Genomic DNA, 7,578 nt, shown 5'->3' with positions numbered 1-7,578 from the left:
ACATGTTCGTTGATAGCCAGTTTTTGATTATAAACTCAACTTATTGAATTTTTTGAGGAGGTGAGCAAGCATGTGGATGAGGGTAGAGCAGTGGATGTAGTGTACATGGATTTTAATAAGGCATTTAATAAGGTTCCCTATGGTAGGCTTGTGGAAAGTCAGGAGGCCGAGGAGAGTGGGAAATTTGGCCAGTTGGATAGAGAACTGGCTAACCAGTCGAAGTCAGAGTGGTGGTAGATGGTAAATATTCAGCCTGAGGCCCAGTTACAAGTGGAGTTCCGAAGGGTTCAGTTATGGGTCCTCTGCTGTTTGTAATTTTTATTAATGACTTGGAAGAGGGAGTCGAAGGGTGGGTCAATAAATTTGCAGACGATACGAAGATTGGTGGAGTTGTGGATAGTGAGTAGGGCTGTTGTCGGCTTCAAAGAGACTTAGATATGATGCAGAGCTGGGCTGAGGAGAGGCAGATGGAGTGCAACCCTGTCAAGTGTGAGGTTGTCCATTTTGGAAGGACAAATAAGAATGCAGGATACAGGGTTAACAGTAGGGTTCTTAGTAAGGTGGAGGAGCAGAGGGATCTTGGGGTCTATGTTCATAGCTTTTTGAAAGTTGCCACTCAAGTGGATAGAGTTTGTAAGAAGGCCTATGGTGTATTAGCGTTCATTAGCAGAGGGATTGAATTCAAGAGTCGTGAGGTGATGCTGCAGCTGTACAGGACCTTTGTAAGGCCACACTTGGAGTACTGTGTGCAGTTATCGTCGCCTCACTTTCGGAAAGATGTGGAAGCTTTGGAGAGGGTGCAGAGGAGATTTAACAATATGTTGCCTGGAATGGAGAATAGGTTGTACGAGGATAGGTGAGAGTGCTAGGCTTTTTCTCATTGGAACGGCGAAGGATGAGGAATGACTTGATAGAGGTTTATAAGATGATCGGGAAATAGATAGAGTAGACAGTCAGAGACTTTTTTCCCGGGTACAATAGAGTGTTACAAGGGTACATATATTTAAGGTGAAGGGTTGAAGGTATGGGGAGATGTCAGGGGTAGTTTCTTTACCCAGAGAGTGATGGGGGCATGGAATGCCCTGCCTGTGAGAGTGGCCAAGTCAGCATTACTGGGGACCGTTAAGCGGCAATTGGATAGGTACATGGATAGATGCTTATGCTAAGACAATTGTTTGGCACAACATCGTGTGCCGAAGGGCCTGTTCTGTGCTGTATTGTTCCTTGTTCTATGCTCTACGTTCTAACTGATTGCTCCATGAATCTTACATCGTTTATAAGGCACAAATGAGATGTGGAACATAACTCTCTCTATTTGCCTAGATGGGTGTAACTTCAATAACACTTAAGGTACTAGGCACCATCCACGACAATGCAGTCACTTGAGTGTACCCTCTTCAATACCTGAATATTTAGTCCTTTCACCGCTAAGGCACAATTGCAGAGAATGCACCAACTACACAATGCACTGGCGTAAGTCATCCGGGCATTTTTGACAGAACCTTCAAAGCTCAACAACAGTACTGACTCGAAGGACAAGGTTGGAAGATGCAACGAAACACTACCATTTGAAAGTTCCCCTCCAAGGCCCATAGCACCCTGACTTGGATAGAAATCAGTGATAAACTCATTGAATAGTAAGGCAGTCTTGATGTGCAAAGTTGCATACTTCAGACCTCTATCTTTTATCTTAAAATTTAATAAATGTTGATTAATGCAGTGACCAGACTTGTGCTCAGTCCTTCAGCTATTCGCTATACTGGTGTGTGCTAAATTCTACTATCGTCCTCAACCTGTGGTCAACCATCGAAAATATCCAAAAAACATCTCATTCAACTGATTCCCCTCAAGATGAAAGTGGTGCTGGAGATGTCCAACAGGTCCAGCAGGATCTGAGGAAAATTCAATGTTTCAGGCAGATGCCCTTCATCAGGAACAAGACTGTGAGCCTAGGGGTGGAGAGATAAATGGGAGGGCCTAGGTCTGGGGAGAAGGTCGCTGAGAGTGCAGTAGGTAGATAGAGGAGTAGGTGAAGGTGATATGTCAGAGAGGAGGGTAGAGCGGATAGGTAAGAATGAAGATACACAGGTGGGACAGGTCAGGAGGACGGTGCTGAGCTAGAAGTTTAGAACTGGGGTAAGATGGGTGAGAGGAATTGAGGAAAATGATGAAGTCCACATTGATGCCATGGGGCTGAAGGATCCCGAGGAAGAAGATGAGGCGTTCTTCCACCAGGTGTCAGGTGGTGAGGGAATGGCGATGGAGGTGGTCCAGGATCTGCGAGTCCTCAGGGGAGAGGGAGGGGGAGTTGAAATGTTTGACCATGGGGCAGTGGAATTGATTCTTGCAGGTGTTCTGCAGATGTTCTCTGAAGTGCTCTGTTAGAAGACATCGCTCTACCCAATTTAGAGGAGACCGCATCTGGAGCAGCAGGTGTAACGAGTGATATGTGTGGAAGTACAGGTGAACTTTTGATGGATGTGGAAGTCTCCATTGGAGCCTTGGACAGAGGTGAGGGGCAAGATGTGGACGCAGGTTTTGCATTCCTGCGGTGGCAGAGAAAGGTGCCGGGAGGAAATGGTCGTCCATTGGAAAGGTCTTTGAGGAAAGTGGATAGGTTTGGGGAAGGGAAATATATCCCGGCTGGTGGGGTCAATTTAGAGGTGGTGAAAATATCGGGCGATAATTGATTTATGCGGAGGTTGGTGGAATGGAAGGTGAGGCCCTTCCTCTGTCCTTGTTCTGTCCTGGCCGTGTTTTGAGGTGTGGGGTTCATGGATGGAGGTGCAGGGCATGGCTGGGATGCGTTAGAGAACATCTTCAAACACATGGGAGGGGACGTTCCGCTCCTTAAAGAAGGAGGCCACCAGGTGTGTTCTAGGTTGGAACTGGTCTTCTGGGAGCAGATACGGTTGAGGTGGAGGAGTTCTGAACACAGGATAGTATTTATGCAGTAGGTGGTTTGGGAGGTGGTGTAATCCAGATAGCTGTGGGAGTCAGTGGCTTTGTAAAAGAAATCAGTAACACTGACCTCCAAAGATATTTTTCCCTCCTCACCCCATCCACTTTCCGACAAGACAGTTCCCTCCACGACTACCTAGTCAAGTCCACGCCCTTTAATGACCCAACCTCCCTCCCAACACCTTCCTCTGCCACCACAAGAATTGCAAACCCTGAGCCCACGCACCCTCCACCTCCGCCAAATGCCCCAAAGAAGCCTTCCACATCCATCAAAATTTCACCTGCACTTCCACACAGGTCATTTATTGCATTCGTTGTTATCGATGCAGTTTCCTCTAGAGTGGGGCCGCCAGACACCTTCTCACAGAGCGCTTCAGAGAACATCTCCAGGACACCGGTAACAATCAACCCCAATGCCCGTGACTGAACATTTCAACTCCCCCGCCACTCTCCCGAGGACATGCAGGTCCTGGGCATCCTCCACCACCACTCCCTCACCACCCGACGCCTGGTGGAAGAATGTCTCATCTTCTGCCTTATGACACTTCAACCCCATTGCATCAATGTGGATTTCTCCAGTTTCCTCATTTCCTCTCCTTCACCTTTCCTTAGTTCCAACCTTCCAGCTTGGCACCGTCCTGCTGACCTGTCTCACCTGTCTATTTTCATTCCCACCTATCCGCTCCACCCTCTTCTCCGACCTAACACTCTTATCCCCTCCTCCATCCACCTATTGCACTGTCAGCCAAATTCTCCCAAACCCCAGCCATCCCATTTATCTCTCCAACCTCGAGGCTCCCAGCCTTATTCCTGATGAAGCTTTTGCCCAAAACGTCATTTCTTTCTGCAACTCGGATGCTGCCTGACCTGCTGTGCTTCTTCAGCACCACTCTAATCTTGACTCTGATCTCCAGCATCTACAGTACGCACTTCAGTACAACTGATTCCCCTGTCCATTGATCTTCAGTGATCATGAATGTCCATTCCAAGATCTCTTTGTCTGTCTACACCACATAGGATACTCACTGTTATTGTTTCTTCTCCCAAATTTCTTTAACACTCATTGGTCTGGATTCAATTCTGTTCGACTTTTTTCCTTTCCACCTGATTGATGCATCCCTGCATTCTCTGACATTCTTCATAATAGTCAACTACGCGACCAATTGTTGCATCGTCAGCAAACCTCTGAACCATGGCTCCTATAACTAAGTCTAAATATTTGGTCTACATCAGAAAACTGTGGAACTCCACTGGAAACACCCATCCAAACAGGGTTCATTGCTGGTTGGGATTAACAGCTGCAATAACAGTAGAATTTAATTCCTGCTGTCATTTGTAAACTTGCTAGTGACTCCGTCAGTTGGTCTCCAGAGTGATCACTTCTCACGTATGAGAGTGGTGAATGACCTGTGTGTATTGTGACTGAGCAAGTGAGTTTTAACATGAGCAGGTAATTGAATCCCTTCCTGCAGACACCCCATGGCCCTGACTGCTTGGTACTGCGGGTATTCTTGTGTCTGTTTAGTTTGATAATCAATTGAATTCGAGTCCACAAAGGCACGATTCCCATTTTCCGCATTATCCATGTATTTTTATTCTTCCTTATTCTCCCAGGGATTGTAATCATTGGTCTGAAGAGGATCTGTTATTCATTCTTAATTCACCGTGAACTGAGTCAGAGGGCATTCATGGGTGAACTACGTTGTCATCCATCTTGACATGTGGTGTCCTCTTCTTTCAACCACACGGGTATTAGAAAGAAACGTCTATTAATGACATGCGTATAAAGGCACATTAAATCATTTTTCGTGCTAATTCTGCATGAATTTGCGATTATTGATCCACAGTTTAGGTTCAGTCCCTACAGTCAACATGCTGACTTCTCCAGTTGTTCATAGTTCACTGTGATGCATCCAGTGTGTGCATAACGTTTTGGAGCTTGATTCCCACATCTTGTGTTTATCTGTGCCTTGTTCCCAGCCTTCATCAATGGCGAGAGCAACGGGCGAGGAAGAGACCAATGTGTAAGTCTTTCCGTACTTATGCATGGCACCCACATCTGCAATTCTCTACTGTGCATTTATAGTCAGTTCTCGGTGCCCCAACACCCACGCCCTGCCCCTTTTGAAATATTTCCATTATTTTGTGCAGTTTTTCTGTGCTCTTCTCACCAGATGAATCACTTCTAATCAACCTGTTCCAGATTTCATTTGACAAAACAGTCATTAAGAATCCCATTACATAAACACGCCCTTCACATCTCTTGTATTTTGGTTTTCCTGGATCTCTTTCATACGATAAAAGGTCCCAGCTGCTCGACTTGAAAAAGAAAATCGCGTTGCTTTTCATTATCCCGATGTGATCTACGTTTCAATGCAGTTTAGGCAACTGACTCAAATTATTCTTTGAGATTTTATGATAGCGTCGATGCATATAAATTGACCATTGGAGTTCCAATTTCAATAAGACAGGTGTCAACATGCAAAAATAGCAACATTGAAAACAGCGACGAGAGTGGAATTCTAACCCACGCGCGCAGAGCGCAATGGATTAGTAGTCCATCACCTTAACCTCTCGGCCACCTCGTCACATATGCTGGCATGTGTATGAACTTATGAATAAGTGAATTGCGTAAATTATGCTGAACAGTAGATATTTCTCCCTGGTCCAGTGAAATGCTAAATAGCACAGTACGGTCCCAAGACTATGGTCTGACCTCTGGGTTGTGGGGCAACGGCATTCCCACTGTGACACTCTGCTCACAGTGATCTGAACAAAAATGAAGAAAAGACTATGTAACAAAGTCTGTTGAAATCTGTGAATATGTGAAGTCAACGGAATGAAGAACCTGAAAAAGCAGGAGGTGTTCTTTCAAGAAAGAGTTGGATAGAGCTCATAAGGGTAGTGTAATCAAGTGTTGTGCGGATAAGGCAGGAACAGGATACTAATTGAGAATGATCATCCATAATCATAATGAATGGTAGTGCTGGCTGGAAGGGTAGAATGGCCTACTCCTGCACCTATTGTCTATTGTCGATTAAATTGCCTGTAAGGAATTGTTTTCCGGACTGGAGGAGAGTGCATAGTGCTCAATGTCATTATTTGGAACACCTTTCTTCTGCTCAGATATTTTTGACACGCACCTGTGTACAGAACAGACAACTTCAAAATCCTAAATGAGGTTAAACTGACAATTGAATTCAACAATGCAAAAACCTTGATCTGTGTCATTTTCCTGGGCCATGCTACAACAAGTCACTGTATGATCACAGCAACACAGTGAGCAAGTGTCAGAAGGAAAATGAGTGCAGTACCAGAGAGAATGCTGGGAGCAGCAGTTGACACACGGGGAAGTGCATTTCCCACAAGAGGAACACTTCCCAAACAACGGACTGTGGTGGAAGAATTCAGAGGGGGTTTACAAATTGGAATTTGATGCCAGAGTCACAATGGAGACCTGTCATTGAGTCTGTTAAAGATGAAATTTTTAAGATTTTTACAGATAAAAAACAAAATAAAATGTACATTGGTTAGTGAAGGCAAATGTTGACATTGTATATTTCAACAATCTACCCATCTTTGCAATGAGCAGCTCACCACTTTCCTCACTCAGGTACAGAACCACTGGTGAAGATGATCGTTACTAGCCATGGAATCAGAGAAACTCAGTTTCCCAAACGTTAAGGTACAACCAGGAATGTGGAGGTAAGCATTAATGTGTTGCTCCTGTGCTGCAGGTGGGCAGTGCACAGTATCTCTGTGCCAGTATAATGGGCTGTGCCCTCCGAAGTTTTAAATTTGAGCCTCACATGGAGCAGCTTCAATTATTCATTGTCTTGAGGGGTACGGATGGAAGGTGATATTGAGCAAAGCCAAGTTTATGGGAAAATACCCGTGTTTGTGGATTGGCAAACGTCCCTTTCTGGATAATGACTCCTTGATCAACAAACAAGTATTTAAAACGTGAAGAGACAGGTGTGGAGAGAGAGGCAAAGTTGATTTTTCAGCAGATGAATAACGTTTGGCATGTGCACTGCGTTAAATTCCGGGAAAATAGATGCTGAACTGGTTTCATGTTATGCAGTTTGTTACAAACTCACAAAGGTTATTGCAATAATCAAAAGAAAAAAACACACATAGGACCGTTCGAATTTCGTATTGAATTGAATGTTGGTTTGAGCAGATTTTATCTTCAATAGCGTGCTGCAGAGAAGTACAGCGGGTTAACAACACAAAAGGACAGAATCTTCTTGGTGCATTTCTTAGGTTGAGTTAAGAATGTAGGAAATATACGTAACATCATGTGAATGTGGTCAAATCTTTAAAGTCCAAGTGACGATTCAATTCCTATCATTAGGTTATAACTTCTGTCTGCAGTTATTTTAGGACATCAGCTCCATTTACAGAGTTTCACCTTGAATAATACGCCACACCTTATCAATCCATGAACTTTTTATACTCAATCTTATTCAGTTGTACGTGTTCATGAAATGTCTTTGTGTCTGAAGTCAACCAAATTCGAAATTTTTACGCAACCACACTGAATTTCTCTCAATGTAAGACTTTCTCCTTGTATGTTTTTTCAGGTATCTTTTAAAACACTGTGAAATCAGATTC

The 7,578-nt window shown here is 44.3% G+C and overlaps 1 non-coding gene across 1 annotated transcript; it reads right to left on the bottom strand.

Annotated features, from left to right (window-relative positions):
• Nucleotides 1–5,467: 5,467 nt before the first annotated feature.
• trnas-acu (transfer RNA serine (anticodon ACU)) lies at nt 5,468–5,549 on the bottom strand. The gene has a single exon. It is a non-coding gene; the product is annotated as a tRNA-Ser (tRNA).
• Between the last annotated feature and the right edge of the window lie 2,029 nt (nt 5,550–7,578).

This window comes from Hemiscyllium ocellatum, unplaced genomic scaffold (genome assembly GCF_020745735.1).
Source record: "Hemiscyllium ocellatum isolate sHemOce1 unplaced genomic scaffold, sHemOce1.pat.X.cur. scaffold_1198_pat_ctg1, whole genome shotgun sequence".
Classification (NCBI taxonomy): Eukaryota; Metazoa; Chordata; class Chondrichthyes; order Orectolobiformes; family Hemiscylliidae; genus Hemiscyllium; species Hemiscyllium ocellatum.
Note: the sequence above shows the minus strand (reverse complement) of the source record. Positions and strands in the feature narration are given on the sequence as shown.